Below are 17,686 nucleotides of genomic sequence, written 5' to 3'. Positions count from 1 at the left end.
TATGTAAGATCACATCTTATTTGGAAGCAAGCATTATATTTAAATTCCAATGCTTATGGAGCCACACTTTAAACACACAAGGATGCAAAAACTCACTCACCATGTACATCGGGGATCCACACAGTGTTGCAGCCATCATGTTACTATGTAGGTAACGAGCAAAACCAAAATCCGCTATTTCACAAAATAGAAAGTAGAAAAGCAAATTATATCTTCGCTGATACCTAACATACATCATATGATTCTTCAAGACACAAGAAGGCACAAAGGACTGTGAAAAATAAACAGCTTACTGAATATCACTGTCCACCAAAGAAAAAAGTAGCTACCTCAATTTCAACAAGCTAAAAATAGTAGTAATCGTCAACTGTACAAGTCACTCCTCTGCCAGATTTGTAACCAAGGTGCATGAAACTTTGCAAGTGAAAATGCTAATTATAATAAGTAGCTCATTAATACAGTTTTCATTAAATATCAATATCAGATGTAGAATGTGAACAATTATGTTTTTATTGTTTCAAATAATTTTGAGGTACTGCTAAAAAAAAACTGCAAAGGGCTAAACTAGATGGTCTCTGAGATCCCTATGTCAAAAGCCTAGGAACTGTAAAGAATCAGGGTTATGGCTGGGCGTGGCGGCTCACGCCCATAATCCCAGCACTTTGGGAGGCCAAGGTGGGCGGATCACTTGAGGTCAGGGGTTTGAGACCAGCCTGGCCAACATGGTGAAACCCCGTCCCCACTAAAAAAATATATACAAAAAAAAAATTAGCTGGGTGTGGTGGAACATGCCAGCTACTTGCGCATCCCAGCTACTTGGGAGGCTGAGGCAGGAGAATCTCTTGAACCTGGGAGGCGGAAGGTTGTAGTGAGCTGAGATCATGCCTCACTCCAGCCTGGGTGACAGAATGAGACTCCATCTCAAAGAAAAAAAAAGAAACAGGGTTATTAATTTGCTGCCAGTAACCACACCACATCAATTTTCCTCTCGAGAGACACAGGTATTCATATTTAGAGCTCCTGATAAGGGCCTGTCAGCATTGCCTGAGACTTAGCAGACACTGTCAATAATGTAAAGGATTCACCTAAGAGAACTCCACGATCTCAATAAAAATATCAAAATTGCATCAATAAAATCCATCAGTTAGCCAGGTGTGGTGGCTCACACCTGTAATCCCAGCACTTCCAGAGGCTGAGGCGGGCAGATCACCTGAGGTTAGGAGTTCAAGACCAGCCTGGCCAACACGGTGAAACCCCGTCTCTACTAAAAATACAAAATTTAGCTAGGCATAGTGGTGCATGCCTGTAATCCCAGTTACTCAGGAGGCTGAGGCAGGAGAATCACTCAAACCCAGGAGGCGTAGGTTGCAGTGAGCCGAGATCGTCCCACTACACTCCAATCTGGGCAACAGAGCAAGACTCCATCTCAAAAAAAAAAAAATTCATCATTCAATAAAGCTAAAGTTGTCTAAAAATAGTTTCAAAAATGTCCTTTCCATAACACAATACATGGCCATTTACCTATTTTGATGCGAATACCACTGACACTTGATTTTCTGCGATTAGCATGGGACAGCAAGATGTTCTGTGGTTTGAGATCTCTGTGGATGATTCCTTTGCTGTGCAGGATTCACATGGCAGCAGCAATCTGATGCAGAAACACTCTGATGGTGTCTTCACTGAGAGTTCCTTTTGCTGGTACAAAAGGAGTCACATAAATATTTAAGCACAAAAAATCAAATACCATCTGCATATTCCATCAACAGGATTGGGTTGTAAAGGACAGCATGAAGGGAATAAAGAATCTGTATTCACATTTATTCATTTTTAACTTTAATAATTGACGTTGATGAAGAGATACCAGATTTCTCAAAACTTGTAGTCAACCTGTTGTAAAGAGAACTGATGGGCACTTTCATCTTGTTTCACCTGTGTGTTTTGCTTTTCCCTTCATGTTTTTACTGCTGATGGTGCCCACATGACTCTGAACACCATAGGTACTCAATAAATACGGATGTCCTTTACAAGCCAAAAGCTAAGTTCCCCTTCATATCAGTCAAATATCTGGAATAAGTGTCCATATTTAATTCCAACCATTATGTGAACACAAGTTACAAACAAGTAAAATCTTTGACCAGAGGGACCTGGATACTACTGCTACCTGTACCTATGAGGAATCTGTGTTACTGTATCTACTCTGTCCTTTTATCTCCCATATCCCCCATTCCTCTAGAATATCTTTCATAACTAAAGATACCTAAGAATAAATGTTTTAACCTATTTCACCACTATAAAGAGGTGATATGAACATTATTTGAAAGCAGTGAGTCATTATTCAGTAATTTTTTTTTTTTTGAGACAGAGTTTCACTCTGTCCCCCAGGCTGGAGTACAGTGGCACAATCTCGGCTTACTGCAAGCTCTGCCTCCTGGGTTCAAGAGATTCTCCTGCTTCAGCCTCCCGAGTAGCTGGGACTACAGGCATGTTTCACCATGCCCAACTAATTTTTCTATTTTTGTAGAGACAGGGTTTTGCCATGTTGGCCAGGCTGGTCTTGAACTCCTGACCTAAGTGATCCACTCGCCTCGGCCACCCACAGTGCTGGGATTACAGTGAGAAACATCGTGACCAGCCTATTCAGTAAATTCTACATTATTTCTGTGTATGCCTGAGCATGTTGTGGTTAACAGCTTGATTTGGAGTCTGGCTGCCTTTGTTCAACTCCTAGGTCTTCCACTGAATGTATTACCCTAAAGACGATCCCTCTGTGCCCACCTTCCTCATGTATAAAAGTTCATGAGACTACATGAGGTTGACATGATGATTAAATAAAACCCATTTAATAATGAAAACTTCTGCTCGTTTCAGCAGCACATATAATAAAATTTGTACAGAGAAGATTAGCAAAAAATATTTACATTAAAAAGAAGCCAGGCGCGGTGGCTCACGCCTGTAATCCCAGTACTTTGGGAGGCCAAGGCAGGTGGATCACGAGGTCAGGAGATCGAGACCATCCTGGCTAACGTGGTGAGACCCCGTCTCTACTAAAAATACAAAAATATTAGCCAGGCTTGGTGGTGGGCGCCTGTAGTTGCAGCTTCTCGGGAGGCTGAGGCAGGAGAATGGCGTGAACCCGGTAGGCACAGCTTGCAGTGAGCCGAGATGGCGCCCTGCACGCCAGCCTGGGTGACAGAGCAGACTCCATCTCAAAAAAAAAAAGAAAAGAAAAAAAAGAAAAGAAAAAAATTATGAAATCTTTAGAAAAGGGCTTTGCACATAATATTTCAATGTAGTAAGTATGCAAATAAGCTTATTACAATGAGTCTAAAAGTCACAAGTGTAATTCCTTATCTCCACTGAGGATTTAGTATCCATGTACCTATTTAAATTATCTGTGATGCATGTCTATCCATGTAATTCTTAGAATATGTTCTGGCCGGGCGTGGTGGCTCAAGCCTGTAATCACAGCACTTTGAGAGGCCGAGACGCGTGGATCACGAGGTCAGGAGATCGAGACCATCCTCGCTAACACGGTGAAACCCCGTCTCTACTAATAATACAAAAATATTAGCCGGGCTTGCTGGTGGGCGCCTGTAGTCGCAGCTTCTCGGGAGGCTGAGGCAGGAGAACAGCGTGAACCCGGGAGGCGGACCTTGCGGTGAGCCGAGATCGCGCCACTGCACTCCAGGCCTGGGTGACAGAGCAAGACTCCATCTCAAAAAAAAAAAAAAAGAAAAGAAAAAAATTATGAAATCTTTAGAAAAGGGCTTTGCACATAATATTTCAATGTAGTAAGTATGCAAATAAGCTTATTACAATGAGTCTAAAAGTCACAAGTGTAATTCCTTACCTCCACTGAGGATTTAGTATCCATGTACCTATTTAAATTATCTGTGATGCATGTCTGTCCATGTAATTCTTAGAATGTGTTCTATATAACCTTTCCATTTGTAAATAAGAGAGAAATAACATTAATACTTGGAACAAGTGAAATATTATGGTTTTAAAATCATTTTAATGACCTGTCAAGTTTTACATGTCCTTAACATCTTCAAATAAAATAAAACTTTATGATTTAAAAATTATCAAATATGGCCCAGTGTGTGGCTCATGCCTGTAATCCCAGCACTTTGGGAGGCCATGGCAGAGGGACTGCTTGAGCCCAGGAGTTTGAGACCAGCCTAGGCAACATGGTAAGACTCTGCCTCTACAAAAAAATTAAAAATTAAGGCTGGGTATGGTAGCTCACACCTGTAACCCCAGCACTTTGGGAGGCCAACATGAGCGAATCACCTGAGCTCAGGAGTCTGAGACCACCCTGGGTAACATGATGAAACCCCACCTCTACTAAAATGCAAAAACTTAGCCAGGCATGGTGGCACACGTCTACAGTCCAGCTACTTGGGAGGCTGAGGCACGAGAATCACTTGAGCCTGGGAGGCAGAAGTTGCAGTGAGCCAAGATCGTGCCATTGCACTCCAGCTTGGACTACACAGATGCCATCTCAAAAATTAATAAATAAAATTTAAAAAAATTTCGGGGGGCTGGGTGTGGTGGCTCATGCCTGTAATCCCAGCACTTTGGGAGGCCAAGGCAGGTGGATCATGAGGTCAGGAGTTTGAGACCAGCCTGGCCAACACGGTGAAATGCTGTCTCTACTAAAAATACAAAAATTAGCCCGGCATGGTGGTGCACACCTGTAGTCCCAGCTACTCGGGAAGCTGAGACAGGAGAATAGTCTGAACCTGGGAGGTGGAGCTTGCAATGAACCGAGATCCTGCCACTGCACTCCAGCCTGGGCAATAAAGCAAGACTCCATCTCAAAAAAAAAAAAAAATCATCCTTTGGAGATGAACACTGTTAACAATTTGATGTGCATTTTTCCAGATCTACTTTCTTGCAGATGCTAATATATATATATTATTGCATAATAGTGGGGAGGTCAAATCAACAACTAGAACTTTATTTTTGTAATGTTTTACTTAAATTACATTGTGACAACTGAAATGGATGGTATATTTAAAATTCATTTTGGCTGGGCACGGCAGCTCACGCCTGTATTCCCAACACTTTGGGACGCCGAGGAGGGTGGATCGCCTGAGGTCAGGAGTTCAAGACCAGCCTGGCCAACATGGCGAAACCCCATCTCTACTAAAAATACAAAATCAGCCAGGCACACTGGCAGGTGCCTGTAGCATACTTGGGAGGCGGAGGCAGGAGAATGGCTTGAACCCAGGTAGCAGAGGTTGCAGTGAGCCGAGATCACACCACTGCATTCCCGCCTGGGCGATGGAGTGAGACTCTTGTCTCAAAAAGAAAAAAAAGAAAGAAAGAAAATGTAAAAGGTGTTTGTTTCAAAGAGCAAATTAAAGGACTAAATGATCCTATTGTGACACAATGGCATTCAACCTTCTAGACATTCTAGACCTTCTAAACATTCCAGACCTTCTAGACCAGTGCTCTCCAACACGAATATTAAGGTGGCCACACATCAAACTTTCCATTTTCTTGTGGCCAGATTTTAAAAGGTGAAAAGAAAGAGATATAATTAATATATTTAACTCAATATATCCAAAATATTACCATTTCAACTCGTAATAAATATTTTTAAATTAATGAGATTTAATCATTCTTTCCTTCTGATGAAGTATTCAAATTCCGTTGTGCATTTTACACTTATAGCACATCTTGATTCTGACTAGCCACATTTCAAGAGCCCAATGTGGTCAGTGGCTACTATATTGGACAGTGCAGATCTCAATAATTCCTCTAAGGACCAGAATTTCTTTCACGTGACTTTAAAGTGCTTTCATACTACAAGGGATTCCCTTACAGACTGTGACAGAGAAAGACCAGGGAGAAGTTATAAAACCAAAATCATACAGCAGTATGAGTAAACACTGGTGCTAGAACCATGCTTACCTGACTGACTCCAACATTCAAGCTCTTAAGCTCTTCACTATTGAGTCTCCTAACAATATTGCTTTAGAGTATCAAACACAAGAGTTCAACAAAACTGTTGTAATAGTGCTTCTACGGGTGAATAACAGTTGCTAATGAGACTGATATTCTCTTTTTTTTTTTTTTAACAACATGCTCTCTAGAAAAGAAAAAACTGATATTCTTTTTTTGTTTTTTGAGACGGAGTCTTGCTCTGTCACCCAGGCTGGAGTGCAGTGGCATGATCTCAGCACACTGCAAGCTCCGCCTCCCGGGTTCACGCCATTCTCCTGCCTCTCCCTCCCGAGTAGCTGGGACTACAGGCACCCGCCATAACGCCTGCCTAATTTTTTGTATTTTTAGTAGAGATGGGGTTTCACCATGTCAGTCAGGATGGTCTCGATCTCCTGACCTTGTGATCCGCCCGTCTGGGCCTCCCAAAGTGCTGGGATTACAGGTATGACCCACAGGACTCAAAAAAAAAAACTGGTATTCTAATGAGGGCTGTAAGCTGGTGTCAACTGACATTCTAATGCGGGCTGTAAGCTGGTGTCACTCAGTCTGACCCCAAGTAGAAAAGCGCTTCATCAGGAACACCAAGGACGTGAAGAAAGGCAGAGCAGGGTGCTTTCCACCTTAACTCCTTTCCAACAGCAGTGAATGAAAGTGTCTGTCTCACTGCGTTCTATCTACGAATAACATTTTGAAATGTGTTTACTAAATTGACAGTTTTTTTTTTTTTTTAAACTACCAAATTCAGGACAATGGCTGCCTCTAGGGAAAGGACAGGAATGGGACTGCAGAAGGGCTTACAGGGAGCTTCAACTGTATTTATAATTTCTTTCTTCTATTTTGGGGGGATTTTTTTGAGACAGTCTTGCTCTGCAGCCCAGGCTAGAGTAAAATGGCTTGATCTCAGCTCACTGCAACCTCCGCCACCCAGGTCCAAGAGATTCTCCTGCCTCAGCCTCCCAAGCAGCTAAGACTACAGGCATGCACCACCATGCCCAGCTACGTTTTATATTTTTAGTAGAGACAGGGTTTCACCATGTTGAACAGGCTAGTCTCAAACTCCTGGCCTCAAGTGATCCGCCCACCTTGGCCTCCCAAAGTGCTGGGATTACAGGTGTGAGCCACCATGCCCAGCCTATAATTCCCTTGTAAATGGTGGTAGTGGGTGCAAGTACTGGTATTCTTTACATTTTTCTCTACACAGCTTCTGAATGTTAGCAATATTCTATATTATCCTATATATCTATGTTATATTTTGTAAATTGTCCATAGTGCTTTACCATCAACTGCCGTAATCTGTTTTTTTTTTTTTTCCTGAGATGGGAGCTTCCATCTTGTTGCCCAGGCTGGAGTGCAATGTCGTGATCTCGGCTCACTGCAACTTCCACCTCCTGGGTTCAAATGATTCTCCTGCCTCAGCCTCCCAAGTAGCTGGGATCACAGGCATGTGCCACCACCCCCAGCTACTTTTGTATTCTTAGTAGAGATGAGTTTTCTCCATGTTGGTCAGGCTGGTCTCGAACTCCCGACCTCAGGTGATCTACCCGCCTTGGCCTCCCAAAGTGCTGGGATTATAGGTGTGAGCCACCACGCTCAGACGCCATAATCTATTTATAGGTTGAATGTGTTAACCTTTTACTGTCTTTTTGCATATTCCCCTTGCAACTTTTAAGGGGTGAACAAGTAGGTACTGCCTTCACTGGCCAGGTGTGGCGGCTCACCCTATAATCCCAGCACTTTGGGAGGCCTAGGCCGGCGGATCACGAGGTCAGGAGTTTGGGACCAGCCTGATCAACATGGTGAAATCCTGTCTCTACTAAAAATACAAAAATTAGCTGGGCATGGTGGCATGCACCTGTAATCCCAGCTACTCGGAAGGCTGAGGCAGGAGAATCACTTGAACCCAGGAGGCGGAGGCGGAGGTTGCAGTGAGCTGAGAATGCACCACTGCACTCCAGCCTGGGCGACAGAGCAAGACTTTATCTCCAAAAAAAAAAAAAAAAGGAAAGAAAAAGAAAATACTCTGGAGGCACACAATTTGATCTGAATGCTTCATATCCTACATGTATGCATTTTGGGTTCAAAATTTCAAGCACCATCTAATACTAAAATCTTACTTCTGTACCACAAAATAATTTCAATGTTACCTTTAATGCCTTATAATGTTTTTTGTTGCCTTTTTTTAATTACAAGAAATGTTCACACAAATACATTCTTGGATACATTTTTCCACTATAATTTTTTTTATTTTGAAAGAAATGGAAAGGACTACAACTCAGTGAAGACTTTTGAAGGAGAGGAATTCTATCGGGTTTCTCCTCTCCTGAGAAATGGTTTGAGAGAACCATTTGAGAGAACCATTCTCCTCTCCTGAGAAATGGTTTGAATTCTATCGGGTTTCTCCTCTCCTGAGAGATGGTTTGAGAGAGGACCATCTCTCAAACACTGTCAGAGAGAGACACACAAAAAGGTAAATACTTATATACAAGTAAAGCTTAGGAACAAAACCACAAACAACAACTGGTCTGCAAAGTGATCACAAGTCAAACAAATACACAAATATTTACTGAATGTTTCTATACAAGAGCAGAAAATGGGTAGTGTATTTCAAAAGTACCTCTTAGAATTAAACAGGCTGCAGCACTATCTTTATTGAACACTGACACACACACACAGTTACCTTGCAAATAATCTGCGAGGTCTCCACCATTGCAATACTGACATAGAAAAGAGAAAGTAATGAAAATAAACACAGTGATTCAAGATTAATTCAATCTATTCTCAATTGTGATTAAAAAAATCATTTGTATATAATGTCATGTAAATATAGCCTAAAAACATAGATTCAAAATTTTTAAAATTTTATATTCCTTGGCCGGGCGCGGTGGCTCAAGCCGGTAATCCCAGCACTTTGGGAGGCCGAGACAGGCGGATTACGAGGTCAGGAGATCGAGACCATCCAGGCTAACACGGTGAAACCCCGTCTCTACTAAAAAATACAAAAAACTAGCCGGGCGAGGTGGCGGGCGCCCGTAGTCCCAGCTACCCAGGAGGCTGAGGCAGGAGAATAGCGTAAACCCGGGAGGCAGAGCTTGCAGTGAGCTGAGATCCGGCCACTGCACTCCAGCCTGGGTGACAGAGCGAGACTCCGTCTCAAAAAAAAAAAAAAAAAAAAAAAATTTATATTCCTTGAGTAGAATCTAGATCACCGAATCAACTTTATTAACACAAACATTCAAATAATTTATCTACTGTCAATCTTAAGGTTCACATTAATCAAAAGCGATTTGAAATACGAAGATTTATGCTAGAATCTAAAAAAAAAAAAAGAAATTGGAAATAAATTAAACAGAAGTTTCTATACTACCTACCTCCATCACCAAAAAGACAGAGTTGGGTAATTCCTGAAAAGTAAACATATTAAATATAATTTAGAGAAAAATTAAACACAAAATTTAAGTATGATAGTTAAAAATACCACACTTGTTCCATTATTAAAACTGGTAAAATGAAACCACAAAATCTATTAGAAGGTGAAATTAAAATTCACAACACAATGATGTATCTCCTCTACAAAGCCAAATCAAGTTTTAGTAACACTAATGTAGTCATCAACAAGTAAAATTTTGTTTACAGAAATAACTACATAAAGATTCATCTTTTGGTTATGATTGACCTAAAACAACAGATCTAGGACAAAAAGCATGGTAAATTTACAATGGGGAAAAAGGAAGGATTCTTTGGTCCTTGGGGAAACACTTCCTCTATGAAAAGTTTATGATTTGGAGCAGCAAAATGGCATAATCCTCCCTAGCAACACTAAATGCACAATCTGATTTCTGGAATATATTACTCAGGATGTCTGGTTTTTTGTTTTTCTGTTTTTTATGTTTATTTGAGGCAATCGCATTATCCGCAATTGTTGGCAAAGGGAAATGTTTTATCACATTATCAACACATGTTCCAAAATGTTGAGGAAATGAATTGAGGGCTCTTAAAAACTCTCTCAAATCCATATAACTCCAAGTCTGCTGTTGATTAAGTAACTCAAATATTGATTAGCTGGCTCTTATATAAAAAATGGCATATAAATGCCATTTATAAAAAAAATGGCAATTTTTATAACGGTAACTAAATTTCAGATTGAACTTTCCTGTGGCTTAACTTGAGCCAGTGTGCAAATGTGATTCGAAATATAGCTTTTGGCCAGGCACGGTGGCTCACGCCTGTAATCCCAGCACTTTGGGAGGCCGAGGCAAGCAGATCACAAGGTCAGGAGATCGAGACCATCCTGGCTAACACAGTGAAACCCTGTCTCTACTAAAAATACAAAAAATGAGCCGGGCGTGGTGACACACAACTGTAGTCCCAGCTACTTGGGAGGCTGAGGCAGGAGAATGGCGTGAACCCAGGAGGCGGAGCTTGCAGTGAGCCAAGATTGTGTAACTGCACTCCAGCCTGGGCGACAGAGCCAGACTCCATCTCAAAAAAATACACACACACACACACACACACACACACAAACATACACATAGCTTTTGGGCCGGCTGCAGTGGCTCACACCTATAATCCCAACACTTTGGAAGGCCAAGGTGGCAGGATCACTTGAGCCCAAGAGTTCAAGACTAGCCTAGGTAACACATGGAGAACTCATCTCTACTAACAATTAAAAAATGGCTGGGCACAATGGCTCACGCCTGTAATCCCAGCACTTTGGGAGGCTGAGACAGGTGGATCACCTAAGCTAGAGAGTTTGAGATCAGCTTGGCTAACATGGTGAAACCCTGTCTCTAATAAAAATACCAAAAAAAAAAAAAAAAAAAATTAGCCGGGCATGGTGGCGAGTGCCTGTAATCCCAGCTACTTGGGAGGCTGAGGCACGAGAATCACTTGAACCCAGGAGGCAGAGGTTGCAGTGAGCTGAGATTGTACCACTGCACTCCAGCCTGGGCAAAAGAGTGAGACTTTGTCTCAGGAAAAAATAAATAAATTAGGCCGGGCACAGTGGCTCACACCTGTAATCCCAGCACTTTGGGAGGCTAAGGTGGGCAGATCACCTGAGGTCAGGAGTTCAAGACCAGCCTGGCCAACATGGTGAAACACCGTCTCTACTAAAAATACAAAAACATTAGCCGGGCACAGTGGTACATGCCTGCAATCCCAGCTACTCCAGAGGCTGAGGCATGAGAATCACTTGAGCCTGGGAGGTGGGCTGCAGTGAGCTGAGATCGCGCCACTGTACTTCAGCCTAGGCAACAGAATGAGACTCCAACACAAAATAAATAAACAATAAATATAAAAAAGTCTTGAAGGACACAAAACAGTATTTTCTTCTGGAAAGAGGAAATAAAGAGGTATAAGAAGAGGGCATCTCAGCCGGGTGTGGTACCTCACACCTGTAATCTCAGCACTTTGGGAGGCCGAGGCAGGTGGATCAGGACGTCAGGAGTTCAAGACCACGACGTCAGGAGTTCAAGATCAGCCTGACCAATACGGTGAAACTCCATCCCTACTAAAAATACAAAAATTAGCTGGGCGTGGTGGCACGTGCCTGTAGTCCCAGCTACTCTGGAGGCAGAGGCAGGAGAATCGCTTGAACCCAGGAGACAGAGATTGCAGTGAACCGAGATCGCACCACTGCACTCCAGCCTGGCGACAGAACGAGACTCCATCTCAAAAAAAATTTTTTTTTAATACAAAAATTAGCTGGGTGGGGTGGCATGCACCTATAGTCCCAGCTGCCTGGGAGACTGAGGCAGGAGAATCACTTGAATCCAAGAGGCGGAGGTTGCAGTGAGCCGAGATTGCACCACTGCACTCCAGCCTGGGCGACAGAGCAAGACTCCATCTCAAAAAAAAAAAAGCATAGGTGGTGGCTCACGCCTGTAATCCCAGCACTTTGGGAGGCTGAGGCAGGCGAACCACAAAGTCAGAAGAGCAAGGCCATCCTGGCTAACACGGTGAAACCCCGTCTCTACTAAAAATACAAAAAATTAGCCAGGCATGGTGGCGGGCGCCTGTAGTCCCAGCTACTCGGGAGGCTGAGGCAGGAGAATAGCGTGAACCCGGGAGGTGGAGCTTACAGTGAGCTGAGATCACCACTGCACTCCAGCCTGGGCGACAGAACATGACAGAGTGAGACTCTGTCTCAAAAAAAAAAAAAAAGAAGAGGGCATCTCTTTTTTACTTCATATATTGCTAGACTATTTTAAGTGTTTTTATACTGAAGCTCATTTACTTTTGTAATTTAAGAAAACAATAAATTCTTTTTAAAAGTCAAAATAACATGAGTAGGTGGTTCTCTCAAGTAAATTCAGATGCCTAGAAGCAGAAGTAAAGAAAATGGCAGCGTGATACAAAGCAACAGAAAAGAAGGAAATGACAAGCCAGACAATTCAAAGAAAAATTCCTGGTTTCTTTTTTATTTTAAAATGATATTTTTTTCTTTTCCTTTTTTTTTTTTTTTTTTTTTTTTTTTTAAGACAAGATTCTGCTCTATTACCCAGGCTGCAATTCAGTGGTGTGATGCTGGCTCACTGCAACCTCCGCCTCCAGGTTTCAAGCAAGTCTCCTGCTTCAGCGCCCCCAAGTAGCTAGGACTACAGGTACGTACCACCACGCCCAGCTAATTTTTATGTAGTTTTTCTAGAGATGCGGTTTTGCCACGTTGTCCAGGCTGGTCCCAAACTCCTGGACTCAAGTGATCTGCCCACCTTGCCCTCCCAAAGTGCTGGGATTACAAGCATGAACCACTGCACCTGGCCTAATTCCTGCTTACTAAAATCCATATCCTCACATCTCTGCTATATTCTTAATTCATTCTCCACTCCTCAGGCAACTTCTGTGGTTTATCTCACAGGAAAAGAGGAAAGAAACATTCCTACAATCCTTGGGCTTATTTCCCTTGGGGTTACCTGGTACTAGACTGTCTCACAGCATGACTAAGTAGGGCTGGAATTATCATCCATACTTTGGTGAGAGGGTGGTGTTAACATGGAAAAAGTGGTTTGCTCAAGATCCTAAGTTGAGTTTGCTAATAACAGTACTCCAAGCCCACGTTTCCTTATTCACATCTATGGCTCTTCCTCTTATGTCATTTCTTAGTCCATTTAGGCTGCTCAATTTTCATAACAAACTACCATATACTGGGGGGTTGAAAATAGAAATGTGCTTCTCACAATTCTGGAGGCTGGAAAGTCCATCAAGGCACAGGTAAATCTGGTGTCTGGTGAAGGCCCACTTCTGGTTCAGACAGGCATCTTCTCACAATAAGCTCACATAGTTGAAGGAACAAGGGAGCTCCCTCTGTGGTCTCTTATAAAGGCACTAATATCTCATTCATGAAACCTCCACCCTCATGATCTAATGAGGCCCCACCTCCTAATACCATCACCTTGAGGGATAGGATTTCAACACATGAATTCTGGAGGGACATGAACATTGACACCATAGCAAATCAAGTTCTACAAAACTCAGAGATGCAAAATACAATATATGAAAGCCAATTCTGGCCGGGCATGGTGGCTCACGCCTGTAATCCCAGCACTTTGGGAGGCCAAGGCAGGCGAATTGCCTGAGGTCAGGAGTTTGAGACCAGCCTGGCCAACATGGTAAAACCCGTCTCTACTAAAAATACAAAAATTAGCCGGGTGTGGTGGTGCGTGCCTGTAATCCTCGGAAGGCTGAGGGAGGAGAATTGCTTGCTTGAACCCAGGAGACGAAGGTTGCAGTGAGCCGAGATTGTGCCACTGCACTCTAGCCTAGGCAACAGAGTGAGACTCCATCTCAAAAAAAAAAAAAGCACACAAAAAGAAGGCCAGTTCTAGCTTCCTTCTCTAACACAAACCCAACATAGGTTTGTGGAAAAACTCTCCCTCAATGTGTATCTCAGTAATACTAATTACACCAAAGGCTGCAAAAATATTCAGAATATATAATACTGATTTATAAATAAATTTATAAACTGATTGATACTCACCTACTCTGACCCTGATTTGCTACAATTCTTAAAATTCCCTAACTCCTAACTCTTTTTAACAGTCTTACAGAAGACTTCTTCTGTAGATATCCTCAAAAACAGGTTAGGAGTCTGGGATGGCTGGTTGGGCTTTCTGGATAGTAAGTTGAATCCCTACATTATCCCTTTGTACATAACTAAGTTCCAGAGATCAAAAACATCAATATGAAAAAATGAAACCCTAAGTACTAGATGAAAACACGGAGAATCATTTTCATAAGCTCAGGGTAAAGAAATCTTCTATAAAATGAAACCTAGGGGTCATTAAAGAATAGGTTGGATAAATTCTACCATGTAGGAACTTCTATATATTAAAAAGAGGCAGACGGGGCACTGTGGCTTACGCCTGTAATCCCAGCACTTCGGGAGGCCGTGGCAAGTGGATCACGAGGTCAGGAGTACAAGACCAGCCTGGCCAAGATGGTGAAACCCTGTCTCTACTAAAAACACAAAAAATTCGCTGGGCTTGGTGGCGGGTGCCTGCAATCCCAGCTACTCAGGAGGCTGAGGCAGGAGAATTGCTTGAACCCAGGAAGTGAAGGTTGCAGTGAGCTGATATCGCACCACTGTACTCCAGACTGGGCAACAGAACAAGACTGTATCTCAAAAAAAAAAAAAAAAAAGAGGCCAGGCCAGGTGCGGTGGCTCACGCCTGTAATCCCATCACTTTGGGAGGCTGAGGCAGGTGGATCACCTGAGGTCAGCAGTTCGAGAGCAGCCTGGCCAGCATGGTGAAACCCTGTCTCTACTAAAAATACAAAAATTAGCCAGGTGTGGTGGTAGTCACCTATAATCCCAGCTACCGGGGAAGCTGAGGCAGAATCACTTGAACCCGAGAGGCAGAGGCTGAAGTGAGCTGAGATTGTGCCATTGCATTCCAGCCTGGGCAACACAGTAAGACTGCATCTCAAAAAAAAAAAAAAAAAAAAAAGGGCTAAAATAAGACTCCCCCAAAATTCCAGACAAAATGGGAAAAATATCTCGAAACATGACAAAGAGCTATCAACTCTGATTCCCTCTTGTTTACCTCCTACAGTCCAAGTGCCCAAGTCCTATCAATTCTATCTCCTAAACATCTCACCAATCTGTCCGAGGCCTCTGTCTCCATTGATACCACCATTCTTTCTTACCCAGATATAAATAACTCTTTCTTTTTAATAACGGTATACACTGAGCACGGTGGCTCAGGCCTGTAATCCCAGCTACTCAGGAGGCAAAGGCAGGAAGATCATTTGAGCCCAGGAGTTAGAGGCTGCAAGGAGATATGACGGCGCCACAGAAGAAATGCACTCCAGCCTGAATAACAGAGTAAGACCCCATTTCTAAATAAGTATTTAAAAATAAAAATAAATGCACAGTTCAATGTGCTGTGACAAATGTTTACACCTATGTATCTACCCTGCCAATCAAAATACATAACAATTCCATCACCCCAAAAAGTTCTCTCATGCCCCTTTCCCATCAGTCCCTGGGACCAAGAGGCAACCTCTGTTCTGATTTCTATCACCCTAGCTGACTTCTGACTCTTCCCAAAATTCACAAAAACAGAATTACACTGTAGCAGTATATGACATGCTTCTTTTTCTCAAAATAATGTTTGAGGCCAGGTGCGGTGGCTCATGCCTGTAATCTCAGCACTTTGGGTGGCCGAGGCGGGGGGATCACATGGTCAGGAGATCGAGACCATCCTGGCTAACACGATGAAACTCCATCTCTACTAAAAATACAAAAACAAAATTAGCCAGGCATGGGGGCGGGTGCCTGTAGTCCCAGCTACCTGGGAGGCTGAGGCGGGAGAATGGAGTGAACCTGGGAGGCGGAGCTTCCAGTGAGCCAAGATCGCACCACTGCACTCCAGCCTGGGTGACAAAGCGAGACTCTGTCTCAAAAAAAAAAAAAAAAACAAGTTTTAAAATTTTTTATGGTCGGGCACAGTGGCTCACTTTGGGAGGCCAAGACGGGCACATCACCTGAGGTCAGGAGTTCAAGACCAGGTGGACCAAATATGGTGAAACCTCCTCTTTACTAAAAATATAGAAATTAGCCAGGCGTGGTAGCGGGGCACCTGTAATCCCAGCTACTTAGGAGGCTGAGGCAGGAGAATCGCTTGAACCTGGGAGGCAGAGGTTGCACTGGGCCAAGATTATGGCATTGCACTCCAGCCTGGGCAACAGAGCGCGAGACTCTGTCTCAAAGAAAAAAAAAAAAAAAAAAACTTTTTTTTACATGTTCCTACTACAGCTTCTGATACAACATCTTCTGAGCTTCTTATCTTGATTTAAAATGTCTTTCCATCCCTTGGATTATATAGTCATCTAAATATTATTCTGAGACTGTTATTGTTTACTTTATATATTTAAGCCTTTAATTCATTTGGAAATTATTTTGGAAAATGATGAGAATGGTGTTCCAATTCTATTTTTTGTCAGATGTCTCAGTTTTATGAACACCACCTATTAAATGAATCATCTTTTTCTTGAGATACTAAAAATTACCAAGAGGTAGCTATTTAACCAGACCACTGACAATCACACAGTTAACTATTCCTAAGTGAAAGTACTTATCTCATGCTCGGAGTGCTCTAGAAGATTTATCTTTTGAAAAACAAGGCCGGGTGCGGTGGCTCAAGCCTGTAATCCCAGCACTTTGGGAGGCTGAGACGGGCGGATCACGAGGTCAGGAGATCGAGACCCTCCTGGCTAACACGGTGAAACCCCGTCTCTACTAAAAATACAAAAAATTAGCCGGGTGAGGTGGTGGGCGCCTGTGGTCCCAGCCACTCGGGAGGCTGAGGCAGGAGAATGGCGTGAACCCAGGAGGCGGAGGTTGCGGTGAGCTGAGATCCGGCCACTGCACTCCAGCCTGGGCGACAGAGCAAGACTCCGTCTCAAAAAAAAAAAAAAGAAAAACAAAAATGGTATCTCTCTTGCTTTTAAAACTCTTCAGTGGCTTTGCACTGTCCTTAAAATAAAGATCAGATCTGGCTCCTGCTAACCTCTCCAGTATCACCTAACACTATGCTCTCGCTCTCATTACTGTACTCCAGACACACTAACCTCCTTCCAGTTCCTCAAACTCAGTGATCTCTCCTGTCAGTGGTCTTTACAGAAGGCTTCATCTCCTTGGGAAACTTACTTTTTTCTCCCATTAACCCCCACCTAGCCTTCCCCAACCCATCCCTCAATCTCTATAGACATCATTTCCCCAGGAAGCCTTCCCTTGTCCCACTTCCCTAGTCCCCATATTGTCCAAACCTCACCAACAGTTCTCCCTTACAGCACTTGGCACACTTGGAAACAGTAACTATCGGCCCGGGTGTGGTGACTCACGCCTGTAATCCCAGCACTTTGGGAAGCCAAGGGGGACAGGTGGCTTAAGCTCAGAAGTTTGAGACCACCCTGAGCAACATGGTAAAATCGCATCTCTACAAAAAATAGAAAAATTAGCCACGCACGGTGGTGCCTGCCTGTAGTCCCAGATACTTTGAAGGCTGAGGTGAGAGGATGGCTTAAGCTCGGAAGGTGGAGGTTGCAGTTAGGCATGATCATGCCACTGTACTCCAGCCTGGGTAAGAGAGCCAGACCCTGTCTCAAAAAAGAAAAAAAAAAAAAAAAAAGAAATAGCAACTATTTGCTTAATGTCATCTTCCCTAATATACTGTAAGAGTTCCACAATGACAAGGACCATTTCTACTTTGTTCATGACTATACTCCTGTA

At 43.0% G+C, this 17,686-nt stretch overlaps 1 long non-coding RNA gene across 1 annotated transcript; it reads right to left on the bottom strand.

Annotated features, from left to right (window-relative positions):
- Nucleotides 1–6: 6 nt before the first annotated feature.
- On the bottom strand, nt 7–10,184 carry LOC111530570. The gene is made up of 4 exons (XR_003309290.1): nt 9,324–10,184; nt 8,633–8,669; nt 1,522–1,695; nt 7–174 (listed from the first exon to the last, which is right to left on the bottom strand). It is a non-coding gene; the product is annotated as an uncharacterized LOC111530570 (long non-coding RNA).
- Between the last annotated feature and the right edge of the window lie 7,502 nt (nt 10,185–17,686).

The sequence above is a fragment of the Piliocolobus tephrosceles genome, unplaced genomic scaffold, assembly GCF_002776525.5.
Source record: "Piliocolobus tephrosceles isolate RC106 unplaced genomic scaffold, ASM277652v3 unscaffolded_45375, whole genome shotgun sequence".
NCBI classification, from domain to species: domain Eukaryota; kingdom Metazoa; phylum Chordata; class Mammalia; order Primates; family Cercopithecidae; genus Piliocolobus; species Piliocolobus tephrosceles.
The sequence above is the reverse complement of the archived record's forward strand: the minus strand, read 5'-3'. Positions and strand labels throughout refer to the sequence as shown.